This window comes from Carcharhinus amblyrhynchos, unplaced genomic scaffold, assembly GCF_965287045.1.
Source record: "Carcharhinus amblyrhynchos unplaced genomic scaffold, sCarAmb.v2.hapA scaffold_56, whole genome shotgun sequence".
In the NCBI taxonomy this organism is placed as follows: Eukaryota; Metazoa; Chordata; class Chondrichthyes; order Carcharhiniformes; family Carcharhinidae; genus Carcharhinus; species Carcharhinus amblyrhynchos.
In genome coordinates this window covers 427,132-452,088 of record NW_027649797.1, presented here as the reverse complement: position 1 = coordinate 452,088, position 24,957 = coordinate 427,132, and the positions used below count along the sequence as shown (strand labels likewise).

The following is a 24,957-nucleotide window of genomic DNA, read 5'->3' as shown; positions in this document are numbered from 1 at the left end:
CAATTTATTTGATAGTAAACTCACAAGCTTTCGGGGTTTGTCCCTTCGTCAGATGAATGGAGAGCTCAGGCCTCAGAGCATTCAACAGCATGTATTGACCTAGTGTCAGGGGATTAGTAGGGGAAATATGTGGAGTTACGGGGTTGGGGCCTGGGTAGGATTGTGGTTCATGTGGAGTCGATGAGCAAAACGGCTTCTTTCTGCACTGTAGGGATTCTGTGATTTGACTATATTTTAAACAACACCTCAATTTTAAAATTCTCATTCTTATTTTCAAATTCCTCCATGACTTTACTTCTTATCTCTATAATCTCCCCCAGCCCCACAACGCTTCAAGTTAGACTGGGAGCAACAACTTTATGGGGGACAATTGAGGAACAGTGGAGGACTTACAAAGCAATTTTTCACAGTGCTCAGTATAAACCAGTGAAAAAGGAAGGACTGTCGAAAAAGGGAAAATCAACTATGGATATCTAAGGAAATGAAGGAGAATATCACATTGAAAGAAAATGCATACGAAATAGCACAGATTAGTGAGAAACTAGATAATTGGGAAATCTTTAAAGATCAATGGAAGATCATGAAAAAAGCTATAAAGAAAAATAAGATTGAAAGTAAACTAGCTCAGAATATAAAAACAGATAGCAAAAGTTTCTACAAATATATAAAACAAAAAAGCGTGGCTACGGCAAACTGGTCCTTTAGAGGACAAGGGGGATTTAATAATGGGAAATGAGGAAATGGTTGTGACATTGAACCGGTGTTTTATGTTGGCCTTCACAATGGAAGACACAAAGAACATGCCAAAAATCAATGACAAGGAGGCTATGGCAGATGAGGACATAGAAACTATCATTAGCACAAAAGAGGTAGTGTTGGGCAAGCTAATGGGGCTAAAAGTAGACAAGTCCCCTGGCCCTGATGGAATGCATCCTCGGGTACTAAAAGAGATGGTGGAGGAAATAGCAAATGCACTTGCAGTAATTTATCAAAATTCACAGGACTCTGGGGCAATACCGGCAGATTGGAAAACAGCAAATGTGACACCACTATTTAAAAAAGGAGTAGACAATAGGCAGATAACTATAGGCCAGTTAGCTTAACTTCTGTAGTGGGGAAAATGCTTGAATCTATCATCAAGGAAGAAATAGCGAGATCTCTGGACAGGAATTGTCTCATAGGGCAGATGCAGCGTGGGCTAATGAAAGGCAGGTCATGTTTAATTTACTGGAATGTTTTGAGGACATTACAAGCATAGTTAACAGTGAGGAACCGGTGGATGTGGTGTGTCTGGATTCCCAGAAGGCACTCGACAAGGTGAGGCATCAAAGACTACTGTATAAAATGAAGGTGCAGAGTGTTACGGGTAATGTATTAATGGATAGAGAATTGGTTAACTAACAGAAAGCAAAGAGTGGAGATTAATGGGTGTTTTTCTGGTGGGCAAATAGTGACTAGTGGTGTACTCTGAGGGATCAGTGTTGGAACCGCAATTGTTTACAATTTACGTAGACGATTTGGAGTTGGGGACCAAGTGTAGTGTGTCAAAGTTCGCAGATGACACTAAAATGAGCGGTAGAGCAAAGTGTGCAGAGGACATTGAAAGTCTGAGAGGAATATAGATAGTTTGAGTGGGCAACGGTCTGGCAGATGTAACAATGTTGATAAATGTGAGGTCATCCATTTTGGTAGGAATAACAACAAAATGGACTATTACTTAAATGGTTAAAAAATTTGCAGTATGTTGCTATCCTTGTGCATGAATCGCAAAAGGTTGGTTTGCAGGTGCAGAGGTAATTAAGAAGGCAAATGGAATTTTGTCCTTCATTGTTAGAGGGATTAAGTTAAAAGCATGGAGGTTATGTTGCAGCTATATAAGGTGCTGGTGAGGCCACACCTGGAGTACTACGTACAGTTTTGGTCTCCTTACTTGAGAAAGGATATACTGGCATTGGAGGGGGTGCAGAGGAGATTTATTAGGTTTATTCCAAAGTTTAGAGGGTTGGTTTATGAGGTGAGATTGAGTAGACTGGGGCTATACTCAGAATTTAGAAGAATGAGGGGGGGATCTTATAGAAACATAAAATTATGAAGGGAATAGATAAGATAGAAGCAGGAAGGTTGTTTCCACTGGCGGGTGAAACTAGAATTAGGGGGCATAGCCTCAAAATAAGAGGGAGCAAATTTAGGACTGAGTTGAGGAGGAACTTCTTCAGCCAATTCACAGGAGCTGTGAATATGTGGAATTCCATGCCCAGTGAAGCAGTTGAAGCTACCTGGTTGAATGTTTCTAAGGCAAAGATAGATTTTTGAACAGTAAAAGAATTAAGAGTTATGGTGAGCAGGCAGCTAAGTGGAGCTGAGTCCATGAAAAGATCAGCCATGATCTTAATGAATGGCAGAGCAGACTTGAGGGTTCAGATGGTCTACTCCTGCTCCTAATTCTTGTGTTCTTATCTATATTCCACTAATTTTAACCTCTTCAGCATCTTTGATTTTAATTGTTTCACCATTGACGGCTGTGCTTTCATCTGCAGATGCCCTAAACTCTGGAATTTCCCCTCTCAACCATGTGCTACCTTTCCTCCTTTAAGAAACTCTTCAAAACCTGCCTCTTTCAATGAGCTTTTGCTCATCAGCCCAAAAACCTCCTTATGTGGTTCAGTGTCACATTATTATTGATATTACACTTGTGCCTTGGGACATTTTATTACATGAAAAGTGCTGTGTACAAGTTGTTGTTGTTGTTGTTATGTCCAAGGTGGTTAAATCTCTTATTGGTGTCCTGTGTTTGTTCCAAGCCCAGTTGAAGTTTTGGCTTTATGAGCTGTGTACTTCAATCGTAGAGTAAATGGTACACAGACTTTGCAGCTGCAGCTTGGAGGCTGTTCAGATTCACTAGAGCCTTGCCAGGTCCCTTCTTTTTATCAGCCTCAGCTTTGTAGTGTTCCCACACAAGGGTTGCCAAATAAAACTGAAGAGAGGAAAAAGAGCTTTCTCTATAGATGCACAGGCATGGTTTCAACTGGTTTCAGGCCCTGGCCATTTGCCAGAACGGCAAGAGTTACAGCACTAGAGTGCTGATAGCACTGCTTGGCTCTTCCTTTTCGCACCAAGATGAGGGAGCTGGCGCATGACCAATTTGATTGTACTGAGGCTGCTGTAGCTGCCTTGAAACCTTTGGGAGCTTTGTCTGTCACCAACACTGCTCCTTTGGGTCTCTAACAGACTTAGTCTAAGAATTGCTTTCCCCAAAGTGGAAAGGGCACCATACCTAAGAGAGCTATTACCCATGCCACTAATCTCATTGGAATTCAGCATCTTGTATTTGGATCAAAATGTGTCAGAGACTGGGAATTGTAATTTACAGCACGAGCATTCTTAGCAAAGTGTAGTCTGTGTCTGAAATGTTTCGATAACCATCACATCTTACCATTTACATATACAATTCAAACAAAGTATGCCTGCGCTGTGATTGACAAAATTAAGCCACTTGTAGATTTTTTTTAAATGTCCCCACACTTTACTTGCATCTTCTCTAAGGATGCTGAATCATCCTTAAATTAATAATAGAAAGCATTCTTTCTGGTTGTATCACAGCTTGGTATGACTCCTGCTCTGCCCAAGACCGGAAGGAACCACAAAAGTTCGTGAATGTAGCCCAATCCATTACGCAAACCAGCCTGCCATCCATTGACTCTGTCTACACTTCCCGCTGCCTCAGCAAAGCAGCCAGCATAATTAAGGATCCCACGCACCCTGATCATTCTCTCTTCCACCACCTTCCTTCGGAAAAAAGATACAAAAGTCTGAGGTCGTGTACCAGCTGGCTCAAGAACAGCTTCTTTTCTGCTGCATTCAGATCTTTGAATGGACCTATCCTACATTTAAGTTGATCTTTCTCTACACCCTAGCTATGATGTAACATTATATTCTGCACTCTTGTTTCCCTCTCTATGAATGGTATGCCTTATCTGTATAGTGTGCAAGAAACAATACTTTTCACTGTATGCTAATACATGTGACAATAAATTAAATCAAAACAAAATTTGATTCCATGAATGCCTACTGCTCTTCAGTGCCTTTCCCAACGAACCATTCTTCAGCTGTGATCCTGGCAGACCTGTTGACAACATGTGGGGGGATTTGTAGGGTCAGCATGAATCTGACCTCATTCAACGTACACAAAGATTACTTTTTCAAATACAATGCAAAAAAACATAGGCAATATTATTTTTCTTCTAAACCCAGTAGATCAGAGACTAATTTAGCACCTGAACTAACATGAGCCCAGGTTGAAGTCACATAACTGAGGACAAGTTAACTGACATGAATGACTGAGTATAATGTTTAATAGTGCGTTCCTGCCAAGCCATCAGAGGGGCTATAGTTTTTTTCTTGAGAGATGGTTGTTTAAACTATAGAGTACAATACAGCTAAATAAAACAGCACTTCTACTCTATTCCAATCCAACCAAGTCAAATTAAAGCCAATTCAGAGTCCCAACAAGTTGAAACATTCCCAGTCCAAGCTGGCAAGACGGGGCTCTTACCGCCTGTCTTGGGCTTGATTTACATGATCCAAGCTGATTGGAGTAGGTGTAGCTCCTCCTCCAAGGCTTGATTTGATTTGCATCTTAGCCAAAAGGCCAAGATGCCGCTTTAAAAAATTGCTTCGAAAGAAGCTGAAATGTAACCTAATGACTTCAACCAAGTGCAGAATGTCAACACTACACTTGATCTTAGCCACCCCTGCCAAGTCACAACGTCCAGGCTGATACTTCATTGAGGGTTATTCACTGCTGGGGGTGAACATAAGAACATAAGAAATAGGAGCAGGAGTAGGCCATCTAGCCCTTCGAGCCTGCCCCGCCATTCAATAAGATCATGGCTGATCTGTCGTGGCTCAGTTCCACTTTCCCGCCCTCTCCCCATAACCCTTAATCCCCTCTCTTATCAAGAACCCATCAACCCGCTTCTTAAAAATATTTAGCGAGGCAGCCTCCACCACTTCAACGGGCAGAGAATTCCAGAGATTCACCACCCTTTGAGTGAAGAAGTTCCTCCTCAACTCCGTTCTAAACCGCCTCCCCTTTATCTTGAGTGCCACCTTTTGGATGAGATGCCTGCCCTCTGGAGTAGACACACAAAGATCTAATTATAATATTTTTTAAAAAGATTATTTTTTGCTGGTGTGCAGGCTATATTTATCCCTCAACAATTAAAATCGATTTATCTCATTGCAATTTGTGGGGACCTTGCTGTACGCAAATCAACTGAAATCATTGACTGAAAGCACTGCCCAGTGGAGGGGGGGTTGGGGGGGGTGCGGGTAGCGGAGAGGTTGGCCCGGCACATCCAAGGATGAGGCCAGTGATCGGGGGTGGAGGTTCAGCAAAGCCAGCGATCCAGAGTTGCTGCCCTGGCCAGTGATTGAGATGGCCAGCATTCGGGAAGCCAGCAGTAAGGGCAGTGGCCCACTCAGAGGTATGATGCTGGCCTCTCCAGCATGATTCGCACTCTGGATGCACAGAGTGTAGGAGATTCATTTTTGAAAATCCTGCTGGAAAAAACAGTGGGATTTACTCCAATTTTTACGCAAATTCGACACTTAGAAATCTTTTGGGAAAATTCCTCCCAACGTTTTTGAGATATCCTGAAGTTGTGAAAGTAGATATATCAGTGCAAATCTTTTCTTTTCTGCACATATCTAATATCCCTTTTAGCTAATATATACATAAATGGCATTGATTTATTACTGTCACATGTATTAGTATACAGTAAAAAGTATTGTTTCTTGTGTGCTATACAGGCAAAGCATACCGTACATAGAGAAGGAAAGGAGAGGCTGCAGAATGTAATGTTACAGTCATAGCTAGGGTGTAGAGAAAGATCAAATTAATATGAGGTATGTCCATTTAAAAGTCTGATGACAGCAGGGAAAAAGTTGTTCTAGATCCAGTTGTTATGTGTCCTCAGACTTTTGTATCTTTTTCCTGACAGAAGAAGGTGGAAGAGAGAATGTCCAGGGTGCATGGGGTCCTTGATTATGTTGGCTACTTTTCCAAGGCAGTGGGAAGTGTAGACAGAATCAATGGATGGGAGGCTGGTTTGCATGATGAACAGGACTTCATTCGCGACTCTTTTGTAGTTTCTTGTGGTCTTGGGCAGAGCAGGAGCCATACCAAGCTGTGATACAGCCAGAAAGAATGCTTTCTATGGTTTATCTAGAAAAGTTGGTGAGAATCGTAGTGGACATGCTGAATTTCCTTAGTCTCCTGAGGAAGTAGAGGCTTGGTTGCCTTTCTTAACTATAGCATTGGCATGGAGGAACTAGGACAGGTTGTTTGTGATCAGGACATGGAGAAATTTGAAACTCTCCGTCATTTCCACTTCATCCCTGTTGATGTAGACAGGGGCATCTGCTCCACTACAATTCTTGAAGCCAGTGACTATCTCCTTTGTTTTGCTGACATTGAGGAAGAGATTTTTATCGTCACACCGATTCACTAATGGCAACATTTCATTTGTGTAAAAGCCACTGCTTCCATCAGGACATTTTAAAAGGTACAACAAATATCAGCAATTACAAATAGTTTTACTCTTTCCTGAGCTGTTTAAATCTGAAAGCTATTTGTTTTCTTTTCTGGAGGAATCCTTGGTTAAGAAACAAGAGGCGCAGTGGTTAGCACTGCTGCCTCACAGCGCCAGGGACCCAGGTTCGATTCCAGCCTTGGGTAACTGTGTGAAGTTTGCACATTCTCCCCGTGTCTGCATGAGTTTCTTCTGAGTGCTCTGGTTTCCTCCCACAGTCCTAAGATATGCAGGTTAGATTGATTGACCGTGCTAAATTGCCCCTTGGTGTCTAAAGAAGTGTAATGTGTATGTTAAGTGGACCAGTCATGGCAAATGTGCAGGCTTACAGGGAAAGGGCAGAGTGGGGAGAGCTGTATAAGGTCCCTTTCAGGGAGTTGGTGCAGACTCGATAGGCCGAATGGCCTCTTTGCACTGTAGGGGTTCTATGGTTCTAAATTCATGAAAATTAAAACAGTACGTTGGGATTTTGTACAGGGATGAAAACAAGATGATGGAAGTGTACAACAAAAGCTTGTGGATGAGAGCTTTAATAAAATTACACTGGCTGAAATGATTGCACAGCAAATGTTCACAAAGGTTACAGCACACTTAACCTCTGAGTGATGCTTGTCTGTTCCAGTCAACACGAAAATAATTGCATCAAAATTGTGCAACTGTCAACAGCGTGGTTCAGTGATCTGATAAATAGTTTCTGGGATCTTAATTACAAAATAATGTATCCCTATTCTACCCTGTATCATGGATCAGCTCCCTGATTGAACAATCAGTTACTCCTGTTAAAGTGAATCCGGTACTTTAAGCCTTTAGTTATACTGCCACTTTAGTGCCAGTATAAAGTGATTTTGGCTATATATTAATGTGAAATTGTCAGTGCAACTCTGATAGATGTCAGGTCCTGAGCATGTACCTGAGTTCTGTAAAGTCGAGTAGCAAGTCATCTCCAAGCAGGCATCTGACATCAGTTTAATTTTGCCCCAGATGCAATAAAGCTGCATTTCGTATATACTGATGAGCCAAACTGCTTCTCAGGCTTTGTAAGACATCCCTAAAATTACATCAAATTTGCAGCACAGAAATAGGCACTTAATTTCTTTGTACCTCTCCACAGAACTGACACCCCGAGCAGGAGTGAAGCCCCCACAAAATCGGAGCCACACTCTCCAAACATTAGGTTAGGCATGGGGGGAAAGAAATGATTTCAGTGAGGCATATGCAGAACTCCTTTGTAGCTTACCTCATTGCTGCTGGGTGGGATGCATGGTTAGCAGTATCATTTGATGTGCCAACTTCACATCAAGCTTCAGAGGTACTGTCTGTGACAATAGTGTGTTTACATGACAGCAGCAATGTTTCTTTACTTTAAATGGAAACAAAGTGAAACATATTAAAATTACACGTTATACTGAGGCAGCTTTTAGAATCTTATCTTTGTCGCCTTGTTTTAACTTCCTTCCTTCTGCATCACTCTTTTTCAACAACTCTTGTTATTCCTTAACTTTAAGTAACAACTTCCTGCCACAGCATCTGCCAGTGCTCCTCAGTAGCTATGTGAAGCAGCTTTATTCAGCATTGGTCTGAAACACAGTTGTTTGATATGTTATAGGATTTTATAATACACTCATATTCAGTTAGTGCATTTGTGTTGTTTACAAATGCAAAAGCTAAATTCCTGATCTTCCAGACTCAACTGAATGACTCTGAAAAACTGCCACTAATCTTAGTGGCCTGAATTTTACTGGCCTCCCAGATTGCAGAAATGTAAGTGAAGAGAACAGTAACACATTGCAGCAGCTTCCCATTACGGTTCCATATCCGTGGATGTTTTTCCAGCATCTGGCAGGATGATGGGCCTTAACAAGCTCAGTGTGGGATTTCTGTCCTAAGTAGAAGGAAGACCTGCCCTCAAGCTGCTAGTCAATTAGGTTGTACAGCAGCTCTTGCAGCCCCGCAGTGCTAGAACACAGTAGTGTACACTGCAGGGACTGCAAACAGAATCCAAAGAAGACAACATGGATACCTGACAAAGTCTCGGCTTTTTCGTGGGGAGCGATTGGGCCCAATAGGGAGTGGCGGGAAAGGATGTGGAGTTTCAGGCTTTGGAGAACAGGAGAGGAGTAACCATCTCCTTCCTTTTCACCTGAGTTGGTGAAAAAGCAGCCTCAACCATGATATCATTGAATGGAACCAAAGCTCAGTGAATGTAATACTTTCAGCAAAGGAGGACAGAAATTTGGGTGATAGAAATGACCCTGCCAGCCTCAGAATTATCCCTCTTGAGAAGACCTGACTATCGTCTATTGACATATAAATGCTAACAATTTATTTTTAAGCTGCTTATATCCTGTCTTGTCTCACCATTTTACTTCTGTATAATTGTTGCCTGAAATATGCTGCTCTAAGGCATGACAGGCTAGATTTAACAGCAATTTGCCAGAAGACCTCATCTGTCTTGTTTTGCTTCCATAACAAACAGTAGATTCAAGTAACATTGGCCTTTCAATTTTCTGTAATTTTTCCTGGGAGACCCAACAAATAATATAGTCTGGCCTTTATCAATCTTCCTGTAGACATCTTGCTAATTTCTTTAGGCACCTAGATCTCTCTGTGAAATTTTTAAAGTTAATTTATTTTTTTAAGCATTAATCCAAGTTTGAGAGAAACTAGTAGATAATATTTTTACTCAACTACAGGGTGTTTGGAGTCAAATAACAATATGTATGTATAAAGTTGCTCACAGTAAAGATTTCCTCTTTACTGCAGCTGTGTATGTGTGTAGGTTATTCTTTTGCTCTTGGTGTTGCTCAGCTGCACAACCACTTGCTTTTGATGTGGTATACGAACACGAGCTCCTCAAGATTCCTTTAATGACTTAAATCATCACCAAATTTAGTAAGTCTAGCAGTTTTGTGGTGTCTGGGATGGTGCGCAGCCATTACAGCTTTGTCTATCCGGTGCTCTCAGAACATGGAGTACTGGAATGTTATGAGCTCTTACAGCATGTCTGAGAATGCAGTTAGTGGCTTTCCAGAGAGGAGAGAGGTCATGTCTGTGCTGATCCAGACTGGACCAGGAAGTCTGTGTCAAAGAGACACCCTTCTCAGTTTAAAAAAAAGTCATAAATATGTTTTCCCCATTTGAAATGTTTGAAAAAGATCCAATTCCCAAGTCCCTCATCTTAGTATAATTACAGTAGAAGCATGTGATTAAAAATTCCTGTTTTTGTATCTACATCAAACGTACGCCTGGTGGTGGCAGATTCCATTCTAGTCAATGAAGGAATTCAAAATATCAGACAATCTCCTAAAAATAATTTGCCCAGTTCAGCAATGTTGTAGTTTTAACTGCATAATCATTAAGTAATCACAGTTAAGTTAATGTAAACAATTCCTGTTTTTAAATTTTGAATTTAAGACAGGTATGGGAACCATTTTTTTAAAAAGTGGTTGTTTTCTTCAGTTACAAACTTTGTATTCGCATGAAGATCAGAAAAGTCCTTTTTCTTTCTTCTTCTTCAATTTTCGTTATATTTAGGAATCGGAACAGTAGTAAGCCATTCAGCCCAGAAACCTAATCTTCCCTTAATTTAGATCATGGCAGATCTATATCTTGACTCCATCTATTTGCCTTGGTTCAATATCCCTTGCCTAAGAAAATTCCATCAGTCCATTTTGAATCTTTTCGTTGAATTAATCTAGTCTCGACAGCCTTTTGAGCCACGAGAGTTTGAGATTTCCACAACTCTAAAGGCACTGACGTTGGCCGAGTTATGGATTCCTGGGTACTAGTCATCCTTTGGTGCCTGATACAAGTGACATTCTCCATTTGTAAATATAGATCGTGATTGTCAGAGAGTTATCAGAAGACATTACAGCTGAGCGTGGCTTTGACTTTGCCTAATGTCCAGCTGGACATCCTACAGCAGGGATGACCCGGAACTTTGGTTGAAATTGGAACACCCCTACAACTACACATAAAAACATTGAATTCCAACAGTACAAATGAGGCCATTCGGCCCATTGATCTGTATCAATCACAATCCCACCCAGGCCCTATTCCCATAACCCTCATTTGCCCTGTTAATTCCCCTGACACTAGGTGAATTTAACAATGCCAATCAATCTAACTCGCACATCTTTGGACTGTGGGAGGAAACTGGAGCACATGGAGGAACTCCATAGAGACAGAGAAAGTGCAGACTCTGCAGAGTCAGTAACCCGAGGCTGGAATTGAACCTGGGCCCCTGACACTGTGAGGCAGCAGTGCCAACCACTGTGCCACTGTGCCATCCTATTCCTGGCATTAACTGTTAGTTAGCGTGACCTGAGATTGAAACAAGCACTTTACTGGCCAATGTGGAATTCCAGAAGGCTCCTTGCATCAGTTCTTGTTCTCCCTTCTGAAGGAGCTATCTGCTGCCAGGCCTTTCCATCATTTCTTCTGATGATCGAGCACAAAGAATACACAGCAGAAAAACTCAAATGTGCCATTGCTCTAGCTGAGTTGCTGTCTGACTTTTTTTTCCTACAGCTCCAGTTAAGGGGTACCTAAATCATTGTCATTTGTTTTTCTAATTATATTTCCAAATCCTACATTTTAACATTTTAAAAAACTTTTTAAAGTGATGATGGCACCACAGTGTCATTTTTAAGCTAACGTTTGGTTGAAAATGATACAAACTCCTTTCCAGCTCTGAATCCATTGAATGTTTTAATCAACAGGAAGTGCAAGGAAAAACTCAAGCATCAGTTATTCCCCAAAGTGTCATACACTTCCCTAGTGCCCTAGCTTAAAAGCATTCAGGGAAAATAAGATGGCAAGCCAAAAAAGCAGACTTACAGAAAAATAGTGTGAAAGTATTGTTGCTGACGAAACAATCAGAACAGTAATCCCAAAAATATAGTCAGGTAGATGGAATCATTAGTTATATTGTACATTATTTGAACAATTTTTGTATTGGGTCCAAATAATTTTTTATGAGCATCCTAACCTGTACTTAAGGCCTGAATTGTGCCTAATGATGGATATGTGGTGAACTGCATGTGTCCATCATCATCTAGTTGCTTTGTATCTAGACAGAGGGATGTATATTTTGTTTTCTACTGAGCATTGGTAAGTGCAACGAGTCATTTAATTCCAAAGGATATCAGCAAGAGCATTAACTATTGGTTAAGAAGGTTTAACAAAATCCATTCTCTGTCACAGCTTTCATAAACATGTGCCAAGTGCAAGTTATATTTCATTTCATCCCAAATTTCTCAGAATTTAACTGGAGGCTAAAACTCACTACTATGTATTTCTGTTGGCATTCTGTTGTTGTGGAATTCCTTTTTAAGGAGCAAAGAGAAGGACATTTTAGAGATGCATATGGTGATGGAATATAACATCCCTGGCACTTAAGCTGTCTGAATGTCATGTTGTGGGATAAAATATGTTTGTTATTAGGTAGATAGAAGCTCTGCTTACGTACATTTCTCATCTTGCTTTGGAAAATGTTGATCAGTTTCTTCAAGTGTTAGACATCCCAATTAACCAAAAAATACTAGTTTTTTTATGTGTGGGAATACTAAAAAGGTAAATTGCAAGGAGAAATTTATAACCTATGTCTTAGAAATGGCATACAGCACTGGCTTTTCAAATCAACAAATACCTCCTTTTTGCTGCAAACTGCTTGGTCTGAATCTCAGTCACAGCTGTACGGTCTGTGTGGATCATGTACCATTCAATGTACAGTATCATTCAGTGTATAACTGTGGTGTACATCCCTGTATACTGTGGACTACATTCTACAGCTGGAGATGAGGACATGTTGTATGAATTTGCAATTTAAAATTCATTCAAATGAAGGGATTGAAAGCTATCAAAATAAACAGACCACTGTCCAATTGTTGTGAAAATCAGTAGTGTAATGAGTATAGATGCTCAACAACTGAGGCAGTTATTCACGTCTGTACAGAAAAAACAGTGGTTAAATGTCAAATCGGCAAAGTATTTACGATCCATCGCCTCCAACGTTAGAACCCATTTTGTCAACAGAGTTGGATGCCGAACATCCTTTCTACTGTACTTTCTGGTTTTTTTTGTATGACTCATACCTCACTCTCACAGACTGTCTGAGCAGCTAGTCTGTGAGGTCTCGTAGTGATAAACAACAGCCACTTCTTGTGGCTTTCACTTTGAGTAAAAACCATTATCAGAACATGTAGCCATTAGCTGTATTGCAGAGAAATGAAAAGGAAGCACCACCCTTCCCAGACTAACCACTCACACTAGAGTGGAAATATGAGACATAGGGCTGTGGGTGTTAACCCCCTGCTGATGTGCATATATAATATGTATAGTGTGCGTGTGTGTTTTTATGCAAGGCTATAAGTGAAAAATATTTTGCACATTGCTGATTCTACTTTGTGATTAATTTCAAAAAATGTTTTGAAGATTTGCATGGTGGAAAATTATTTTTAAAGAACAGAGGCTGTTTAAAAAAAAGATTCAGTCTCGGTTAATAGGAACATCCTGCTACTTTGGTCAAGAAATTGCAGCAGTCAGCAAAAGAGCAAGCTTTAAATAGTAGATTACATCTAATAAATTAATATGTTGCTGGTGATGGTGAATTATAGCTATTGTTTAACATAAGATCCATTGCTCTAGAAAAATATTGCTGAATGTTCAATAATGTTCAATCTTTTGGCATTTTCATTTTGATTTTCCCTTGTAGACAATAATCATGAGTTATAAAATTACCAGTCATGTCAATAAAAATATTTTATGATAATACTTTCCCAGTTCCTGTCACTGACATTTCATAGTAGTAAAAATGACTCCCTTTTTCGCAGTCTCTGTGTCAAACACTCCCTGATAAAGTATGTGTTACAGAATCTCCCTTTAAAATGCATACAAAGTGCAAAACCTACTTAGCTGATACTAAGATCCTTTGAATTTAGAAAGTTGAAGATGATCTAATATTAGTCTTTAAAATAATAAAGCAATTTGATGGAAAAACAGAAAGTGCCAGAAGGTATGTCTGATACCATTTGTGAGTAAAGAAACCTGTTCTGACAGAGGACCACTGACTTGAAAAAAAGTTAAATCTGTTTCTATCTCTGCTGAATATTTCCAACATTTTTGATTTTTATCTTTTGATTTCCAGCATCTACAGTGCTGGAAGTTCTTGTATAAACGATTTCATAGGTTGGATATAGAGAAATTCATTTCCTCTGGTGGGGGAGTTCGGAACGGGGAAACATAATCTTACAATTAAAGCAGGGTCTTTTCACCATAAGATCACAAAGCATCTTTTTAACACAGGGATTTTGGTAATCTGGAAAACTCATCTCTCTCTCTGCCTCTCTCATCTCCCCCCACCCTAGCTCTCCCACCTTGAATTTAGTTGGGGTGGAGGTAGGAAGGTGGTAGGTTTCCCACCTGCCACTTGCCCACCCAATTAAATGTCCCCTGCCACCAAACACACCACTGGGTGCTCAAGATTCCACCCTCTGTTATTGAATTTGGTGGCCAAAGTTTATTCGGTTACATTCTTTCATGCTAGTAGGAATCAAGAGTATCTTCATTGCCTTCTAGAGAGATCATTCTTGTTAGTGCAAAACAAAACCAATGTTAACTTTGTTTGCCAGTCGTGCTCATGTTGTAGAAATAATTTAAACAACAAGCTGGGTCTCTAGGGATCGATTACTCCCATGGAATAAACACAGTGGAGTTGAAATTCCATGACTATCATACCAGTCTCTAGCTGTAATTCCAGTGAGACATCAGCAGAATCTAAGATAAATTGGAAAAAGGTTGAGGTGATGCAAGCCCTTCAGAATTTCAGCCCCAGTATATTTCCAGGGCAGAACATTAGATTCGCCCAATGGCAGGTTTGCAGACAAAGTTGGTTGTAAGATTTGTCAGATGGCCTTCCCCACTGGCTCTTACCCATCCCAACCTCTCTGTAATTTTACGATGGGACATGTCAGCCTACCTTAAGTGGCCAATTGATGATGATTTAAGGGCCGTTTTCCACCCAGGCTCAGGCTGGCAGGAGGATGGCTGGGGGGAAGTCCAAAGAGTGACCCTGCTCAGGCCTTTTGGTGAGAACAGGGGGCGCTCCGTCAACGGCTTCCTTTTAAATATTGGGCATCCCAGAAAGATCTGGCCCCAATGGGTGTTCCTCCTCCTCCTCCTCCTCCTCCTCCTCCTCCTCCTCCTCCTCCTCCTCCTCCTCCTTCTTCCCTCACCCCCCCCCCCCCCACCCCACACACCCCCCGCCCACACACACACACACACACACACACACACACACACACACACACCATCCCCACCAACAGCCTTACCCCACTCTGCCCACTCCCAAGCCTCAATTCCCCTCCCCACCCTGAGACCCTCAAAACTTACCTGGTCCTGGGCTCCCGAGGCTTAGACTCTGGAGATAGCTTGCAATTGCAGTCACATCTACTGCAGCTACTGATGCTGCTGGAACTTGAGAGCCTCTGGCCAATCCAAGCTGGCAGCTCTTTGAGCCAAGTCTTCCTCCAGAATGAGAGGCGGAATTGCAGGTCAGCCAGCATCGGTGGCAATATGGATGGGAAACTCTGCCATCCAAAAATTCTTGGCTCAGAGTTCTATTAAGAACAAACGCATATTTATGCAGGATGTTTCCTGTGCTCAGACTTCCCAAAGCTCGATACAACTAATAAATTGTCTTAAACTATAGCTACTAATTTGTGCACTAGTTACTAATTTGTTCACAGCAAGAACCCAAAGAGCAAATGTGATAATTGATTGATGTTTTGTGTTGGTTAAGGGATTCATGTTATCCAGGAATTTAGGAGGACTCTCCTGTTTTGGGATCATTAACACCCAGATCAGTAGAGAGGCTGGTTCTCACTGTAACATTTCATCAAAAGAAAGCACCTGCCACACTACCTAAATATTGCACTGAAGAGTGAGCCTTTATTATTGTTCAGAATCTGGAATGGGCTTAAATCATTTTACATAGAGGTGAGAATACTACCACTAAGCTGCCCCTTAAAATCTGCTACTGGTATGGCTGGGTTTCTTTTAAAGTCCCAGGTCATTTTTCTTGTTCTTGTGACTTTGGCAGGAGATCCACAAAACCCTGGAGAAACAGCATAAACACTGTTTACACTTCGGCCCCAGAGGTTTCTGAGGATCTTCCATTGAAGTTACAGAAAGCAATCAGGTCAAGTCCCGCAGACATTCAACTCTACAGTCAAATAGAAGCATGAACTTTTGAATTAATAAAAAAAAGACTGCAACAACCCTACTAGTAATTGTCATCTTTGACTGGCCTAATATGGTGATGTTGTTATGGTAATAGCTGTTCCAAGCTCCTGTAAGTAATTCACTCTTTAATACTTGCTGACTGTCTGACAACAGTATCTTGGAAGTGAACCTTCCATTTCTCTGCAGTATGTTTTTCTATGTGGTAAACTTTTTACCAGTTCAATTAGCAAACTTTTTACTAACCATTATTTTAGCATTGTGTTTGAATTACTTAACAAAACTAAAAACTCTGGCCGGAATTTTCCAGCTGTTCACACTGGTAGGTTCTTCTGGTTTCCTGGTGGCATGATGAAATTCCATTGATAGCGACAGGACCTGAAAATCCACTGCCGGCGAACGGTGCACCACCTCCCCCACGAGAAACATACTGTAGGGAGGCCTGAAAACTCTCCTGCCCCTGTCCCCCTACTTTGTGTATATTTACAACAAATGTAGCTCAGCTGCCACATTAATACACAGGTTGGAATTCTCCAGTCTTGCACACCCTGCTACTGCTGCAGTGAGAATGGAGAATTTGACTCTCAGCCAATTCACTGCAATGGGACCAGAGGATCCCAGCCGGGGCTGAGGTCAGAGAATTCTGGCCACAATATTCAAAGAGGCAATAATACTCAAAAGAAACAAAAATGCTAGAATTTTTTATAATTATAAGTAAGCATTGACAAACATTTTCCACTCGTAGATAAATTGAATGGGAGCCCTTTGTTTCAGGGTTGAGTACTTGATTGAGTATTCGTATTTACAATATCAAAGCCTTGTCATAAAGATACAGGCTTTTAACACATGGTACTAGATAGAGTCAAGTGCATGATTGTACTTGCACTGAGGTGTGATGACACTTTCAGCCAAGGATCTTTTGGAAAAATTGTAATGCAGAGTTCATTCTGAATTCAGAAAGTACAGTTTTAATCTTTTGAGGATTCAGTAGCATTTCTTGTGACATTTGATTACAGAATTAACTTTAGTACTAAAAATGTCGTCAATAATTCCATGGCTCTGTAGGTTTCTTGGAATGTTTTGCCATGCTGTCCTAGAGGCGGGGACTTCTACTAGATGAAGGTTCCAATGGTGGTGGAAACCTGCATATTTCATTTAATGAACCTTTTTTTTAATGTGCGAGTCCAAACTACATTACCTGAATTTTCCCACACGATAGTCAGATGTCATCGGGCAAAATTTAGCTGAACCTCTGTTTACGTTTAAGTATTAGTGTCATAAGTAGGCTTACATTAACACTGCAATTAAGTTACTGTGAAAATCCCCTCATTGCCATACTCCAGCGCCTGCTCGGTTACACTGAGGGAGACTTTAGTATGGCCAATGCACCTAACCAGCACATCTTTCGGGTTGTGAGAGGAAACCGGAACACCCAGAGGAAACCCATGCAGGCACAGGGAGAACGTGCATACACTGCGCAGACCCAAGTTGGGAATTAAACCTGGGTCCCTGGAACTGTGAGGCATCAGTTGCCACTGTGCTGCCCGTTTGGGGACTTAACAGTTGTATGCCAGCTTCATGTTTCCTCCTCTAACTCTGGCAGAAAAGGTCACTGACTGCTCCTTCATGGTCTGGCTATTTGTAAATGGTGCTGGTAAGCCAGGCTCAGCTAGCAAGCAGCCTAAATCACCTCCATTGCTACTATTGCTGAATGTGAGAAATATCAGGAGGGAAGTGGTGGTAATCTCTGATTCAGCAGAGAAGGCCCACCGAACCCACTTCAGAGGAAGAGAGGCCAGTAGTTGACATTTCTTTATCTGTCACTTCTTAACATGGTTGGTCACAATGAGTTCACAATCTATGCCCACAAACCTTTGTTTCTGTTAACATAATGATGATTGACCAATTCATTAAAAAAATCTAGTTCTTACTCGTTAGTCTTTAATTAAAAGGCCCATAAAGTTGGTGCCTGCTTTACAAATACTGCTACAAAAATGTTAAATTGTGTTATTGTGGATTTGTAGTTTTCAAACATGCAAGATCCCTGAAGCAGACAGGATCTGCAAACATCACTCTCTCCTGCATTAAATTAAATATCCACTCGACCACATGGCTTTACTATTTTTAATTTTTAAATCTTTGGGCAGATACACACATGTTGTCATATCACAGATGATTTCATTGTACAATTCTGCCCACAGGCCTTGAGAAGTGTTTTGCACAACAGCCTCCCAGTGACAATGGCCCTTTTAAGCTTGGACAAGTCAACTTTGCATTCAGCACAAACTGTGACTTGAACTTTAACCCAAACAAAAGAATCCATAAAAGGAATGGAGAATATTTTTTAGAGTTAGTGGGATGTTGAGTATTGCAAAAAATCGTGCAGCATATCAGAGTTATGTATGGCAAAGAGAGAGTGGAAACAAAATGAAAAGGAGAATCCAGTTAATTGAAAAGCCGGCAGTTTGTCTTATTTTTCATCTTGTAAACACCGGATAGTTAGTTACCTTTTGGTGAGTAGAATTTTTCAACTTTGAGCTGATCATTTTGAAGAAAGGAGGAGGAGGAGGGTGAGCCACTAACCTTGCAATACATGGGTCACTGATTCTGCTAGGGACCCTCAGTTCTTCCTCCACACTATAATAATAGCCTTTATGCTGGGTCAGATGTGGCTCAGCGCACTCACACAACAAATCCTTTCATCTGAAAGCATTTTCAGAAATGCCACTTACAAAGCAACTCTAAAACAATGCATGCCAATGAACTGCAATAGCACAGAAACGTTAATTCTGTGGTCTTCTGGTTTTTGAGTTGACGAAACTTATTCTGATGAGTAGTACCTCAAGTGGAGTATTAAGATAGAATGACTCTTTTAATTGTTTGGTGCAAAGCGCTTTCTCTTTTCCTCCTTCTCACCTTCTGAATTTAAAAAAGTCCTACCTCAAAGAAATCTGATTTGTTTCTTATCAATTCAAAGAAGAACTTTGTTCAAGAGGTTTTACATACCTTAATTGTTTGCTTGCCAAACATAGCAACATGGTGATTCAGTTTGCTCCACTGCTTTGCAGAACATTTTTGTAAAGTTTGTTAATGATTAAAGCTTCTCAGTATTTTTTTTCAGTGGCTGTTATTGAATGGTTTATTAAAAGCACAGAATTACGAACTAGGCAGAGTTGATTGACCGTTTGTGATTACTAAATATCCTGTATAACGTTCCAGTAGAATAGGGGTATGTGTGTGGCTCTAGGCCAAGACATCCCTAACTCAGCTATTTTCATTGAAACCAGCTGTAATCATTTCAGATATCCTGGGAAGTGTAGGTGTATTCTTTTGAATGTGTTTCCCATAATTTCAGTGACTGGACTTTGAAAGTTAAGAGTTGAGGCATGCTCAGATTAACACGTGATGAAAACTCAAACTTTTCGTTCAGTAATCAATATTGTATATAACAGATACTATTGGCATTTGGAAACTGCCATGGCTTTCGTCAAAAGTGGTATACTTTGTATGTATTCTTTCACCCTTGACATCCTTCCATTCCGTGAATCAGTAGTTTGCGCTGTTATGGTCAACTCTGTTAAACATCACTTTGTGTGACTCAGCAGCCCCACTCTGGCATGGCAGTCTCTGCTTATGTGGAAGCATAAAAACTATGCAGCTAGTATACCTACCATAAATCTGGATAAATGAATGCCACCTTCTCTGCAATATACAACTAAGCAAACTTATAGAACATAGATAAGAGCTGAACCTGTGACAAAACATTGGGCGTGATTTACCAAGCAATGTGTCGTGTATTTCATGGCGGCAGAAGGCGTCTTGCTATTGGCTGTTGGTGGGATCTTCTGCTCCAACTGTTGTCAGTGGCGTTTCCCATTGAAAGCACCTCTTGCTGCTATGAAAGCCATGGCTGGGGTGCACTATCCTTCCCTATCAAATTACCTTTTAAGCATATTCACATGACACTCTCAGAATTTTCCTTCTACCTGGTGTTCTTATCAAATAATTCACCTCACTCAATTTCCTTTTAATTTGCTAGGGCCCATTAAACCTTGCTTTTAAAGGTTCACCTACCACTGGTAGCTGTACTCTAAGATTTTATCCCCGCTTGCAAAGCTATGAACTTTTGATTTCTTATCCACTTCCTGTTTCATTACATTCGGTGCTACTTTTAAGTGTTGTCTAGCCAATTCGCCTGCTCTATTGAACCCTTCCCTAAAGTTTGACACATAATCCAATAAAGTAGTCTCAGAACATTCACTCACCAATTTCTCCTTAATCAATTTATGTGGTCCTCTTATATTATGACTAAAAATCAGTTCAAATGGACTGAATTTGGTTGACTCATTAAGTGCATCCCTAATCACAAAGAGTACAAATAGAATTCCTTTATCCCACTCCTCCAGATAATCTTGAGAATAAACCCTAAACATTGCCTTTAAAGTTTGATGCCAACGCTCCTTGCAATTCTGGATGGTACACAGTTCTTTTAAATTGTTTTATTCCTAATCTATCCATAACCTCCAAGAATTAACTTTGATGTAAAATTTGATCCTTGATCTGATATTTCTGTGGGTAGTCCATATCTAGTAAAAAATTGAAGTAACACCTCTACAATCCTTTTAGTTGTAATATTACATATTGAAATGGCCTCTGGAAACCTAGTAGACACATCCATTATGGTCAGTAGATATTGACTCCCACGTTTTGTTTCAGGGAGGGGTCCTATGCAATCAGTTAAAACCATTATAAACTCCTTTATTTTGCATTCAAACTACTTTAATTCTTTTTCACATTCAAACTGTTTCATTTGTAATTGAATTCTAACCATTTCCAATTATTCTGACTGTGTTTCTGTCAATTTTAAATGCTGTGCTATCGCCAGAATTATCTCCCCTTTCCTTACGGCATCAGGCAATGTCAACTGCAGTGTTTTAGCCAATTCCGAAAGTTTTGCTTTGGTCATCTTTTGTAAACCACCTTGTGTGACTTCCTCCACTCCCAAGAACTTATGAGCCTCTGAAAGAGCCATTATTCCACAAGACATTCCCTATTTAAACATGAATACACAACCTGAAAAGAAAACATCAATATGCTCACCACTCTGTGTCTTTGAGTTCAATAATCCCAAATCAATCAAGAAATATAGATTTTAATCCCGGAGGAGCCCCCAATTGTTATGATTCAGGTTAGAAACTTAAGTTTTTTTTAATGGAACTCGCATCATAAGTTTTGCATCTTGAACTTGGCTGGGCTAAGATGATATGTTTCACTTCAGGTATGATTTAAATGACCCACCAGGGAGCTTTTAGCAAACAAAGTTTATGTAAGAATATAGTATAGTAAGAACATTAGCAATAACTTCTATTAGTTACAAACAACCACAATAATGTATAACCCTCAACAAATATATCTAAAATGTTTCAATCAAACAAAACTCTTGCTATAGACAGGTTTAATATAGCAAACTCTAATGCTTACGTGGAATTGAGTCCTTTCATTGGAGAATTGAAAACTCTCAGTCTTGTAAGTTCTAGTAGTCCAACAGTTTGAAGTCAGAACAACTTCTCAGAACCACAGTAGACTCTGGTCAAGCCACCAACAACAGAATCTTTCCTTCAGGAAAGCAAGTTGCATTGCTTTCAGCTAACCAGTAGAATTTCCAAAACCAGCGAGAGAGACTTCTCAGCTTGATGCCCCTACTAAAGATTAAAACCCAGCGCAGAGTCATAAATATCTCAATAAAACTAAACAAACACCCGTTTAAGTAGCAATAAAAGGATATCTCCAGTCAAGTTGGGTGCCAATGACATCAGCTAACGCTGTAAGCTAAGGAACACTGAAGCTATGAGAGCTACAGAAATCATGATTTGTTTAAAGGTACACTAACGTCACACTTGTACATATGCTTTTGCCTTCCAAACTTATACCTATACAAAGCTTTGACAAAGGGTCATAGAATCATAGAAACCCTACAGTGCAAAAGGAGGCAATTTGGCCCATCGAGTCTGCACTGACCACAATCCTACCAGGCCCTAACCCCATATCCCTACATATTTACCCACTAATCCCTCTAACCTAGCATCTCAGGATTCTAAGGGGCAATTTTTAGCATGGCCAATCAATCTAACCCGCACATCATTGGACTGTGGGAGGAAACCCATGCAGACACGAGAATGTGCAAACTTCACACAGACAATGACCCAAGCTGGGAATCGAACCCAGGAGCTGTGAAGCAGCAGTGCTAACCACTCTGCTACCATGCCATTCCTTGGGTCACCTGACTCAAAATATCAGCTCTTTTCTCTCCTTACAGATGCTGACAGATCTGCTGAGATTTTCCAACATTTTCCTTTTTGGTATCAAAGTGTCAGACTGTTTATCCGATATCCAGCACTGGATGAGCAGAAATTTCCTTCAAATAAATATTGAGAAGTCTGGAGCCATTGTTTTCAGTCCCCACTTAAACTCCTTTCCCTATCTACCATCTATATTCCTGTCCCTGGCAACAGTCTAAGACTACATTAATCTGTCACTTTGACCCAAGATGAGTTTCCCATCGAATGCCATCACAAAAGATCACAAATTATCAACTCGAGCATCATCCACCTTTGCTACGTGGCAGCTAATAATATCCTCAATTATGCATTTGTTACCTCCAAGATGTTACCATTCTGATGTACTAATGGATAATTTTATTACATTAAAAACGCTTATCGCTGGAATTTTCCAGCTGTTCACGCCAGCGGGCCTCACTGATGGTAAACCCCCGCCCCAAGTTTCCCAGCAGCAGAGGGTGCATAGAATGGGAAACCCCAGAGCTAAATTCTCCCTCAGTATACCTGAACAGGTGCTGGAGTGTGGCAACTGGGGGATTTTCATAGTGACTTCATTGCAGTGTTAATGCAAGTCTGTTTGTAACACTAATAAATAACTTTAAAAAGACAATGGCAGTGCTGCCTCCACTGCCACAAAACATGTCAAGAGGAGTGCAGAAAATATTGCCTTATATAAATTGTTAACCGATACAAGGAACCACTTTTCAAATGTGTAGATTTGTGCCATCATAATGACTCATTAAAATTTAATGATTAAATAATGGTTGAACACTTAAGATTTCTCAGTTAGTTAGTCCCTGAATGATTTTAAAAATGTGATCAGAAATGCTGCACAGGTCCGCAAAGGGTTACTTATTGCGGAACACTTATGATTTTTGGCCCACCATGTCTGTTTCACACTTGACCCACAAAAGAGGCCGTGTTCTAGCAGTTTTTCCAGTGTTGACTGTGAGCCTGAAATTGATGTCTTGTCCGAACAAAATGTTCTGTGTGCTGACAGGAAAATAACGGCCTCCCTTTGGCATTATCACCTGTTGTGGTTTTAATACTGGAACCCCCAACTGAGAGATTTTCAGAAATGAAAGGGCATTTGCCAAATACCTAACTGGTGTTATCATCACTGCTGTTCCAGACAGGGTCCTGTTGTTGATCAACACTGTGCAAGCTGGAGGCTCTGCATTCGATCAGGGTAATTTACATGCCATGTCATGCAGTTCACATGGTAGACAAAGCAAAATTTGGCAAGTCACCCAACATATACTACAGCTGCAGGCTCTGAAATCAGTTGACAAGTTGACTTTCATAGGGAGGAAACAACGCTGTGCACTGTTTCACTCCTTTGGTGGAGTGTACAGTCATATCATTCTAATGCCCATCCTCCTCACCCCACCCTCTCCACCCCATCTATTACAGTATCTTTGACTTAATTACACAGTTCTTTTCAAGTTTTTTGTAACTGCTGAACAAATTAATGGTGCATTTTTATTGTGGTCTGGGAAGAAAGAAATGTACAGTTTTATCTGAAAAGCCTCTGCTTTACAAGGAGTTGTTTGTTGTAATTCCTGAACTTTGCATGAGGAGCAACATCCAACCCAGTAAAATTTTTGCTGAAATTCTACCAGCCCTTTGACAATGGTGTGGGATGCAGGAAGGCTGGCAAAATGATGTGGGAGGACACAAGAGGGAGTGTCCAACATCTTCTCACTGCCATGTCAATTTGCCAGTGACAGGAAAGTTAACAAATTGACTGTCTGCCAGGAGTCTATTACGTAGCCAGTTACAGCCATTTCCTGTTTCCTTAAGCATCTTACCCATTTTAGGGTGTGTGGGGAGGGTGGTAAGGGGGATGAGCTACCATTGCATTGAGAGACCATACAGTGATTGGGAAAGCAGATTCTGGGGGAGAATGGGGGGCTACTTGCTGGGCACACATGATGCCACCTGGCTGGCAGCTCTGGGGGCAACCAGGTAATGACCACCACTGGAAATATGTCTCACCTGGTTCACTGCCAGCCAAAGCAAGGTCATCTGATTTCAGCCACTATGGTGGAACTTATGCTGTTCCTATAAAATTCTGCCCTCTGTTTTAGTTTCGGCCCTTGAAGACTAACAATGTTTTATTAATTGCACATTGACACACTGCCTTATATTGCCTCCTTTATTTCTGATGCATAAGGTATTGATAACAATGCTGAACTTTGAAGGCCTATTGCATTAAGGTCCCTTTCAGTCACACACGCAGCATTATTAATGTTGGTTTATTGCATTATTTTACTCAATTACTACTCGGTGCATTTACAGCAGGTGTCACCAGGACATATCCTTATTGATTGATGACTGTCTTTCCTCTCTTTTTCTCAGGAGATCATAACACATTGCAATGCTGCCATTGCTGTCCCAATCAAAATTAGTTGATCTATGATGCAGTCCCCAACTGGATTATGGAGAAAGTTCTCTTTTTTCCTTTCCCTGATCTTTCACTCGCCATCAGTGATTCTCCCATGGTCTCTGCTAAGTTGGGTACCAGAAGGGAGGTCCAGGATGATTCTTTTCATTTTTGGGGAACTTCTTAGACTTCTGTTGTGTTCCACATGAAATATTTTGTACCATCATAGCAAATATTACAAACAAACAAAAGCTGTCTCTTTTATAATACCCTCTTGAAATACTTTTCAAGAAGCAGGTTAGATTTGAATGTGTTTCAGAAATGCCGCTACAACTCTGAGTTAAGTTTTCTAGCTAGGAATACAAACTTTTCTCCAACATTCATTCATATGTTTAGCTTT

The 24,957-nt window shown here is 40.6% G+C and overlaps 1 protein-coding gene across 1 annotated transcript in view; it reads left to right on the top strand.

Annotated features, from left to right (window-relative positions):
- The window catches only part of skia (SKI proto-oncogene a), a 171,629-nt gene that overhangs the window by 131,922 nt on the left and 14,750 nt on the right, over positions 1-24,957 (top strand). The window lies entirely within an intron of this gene.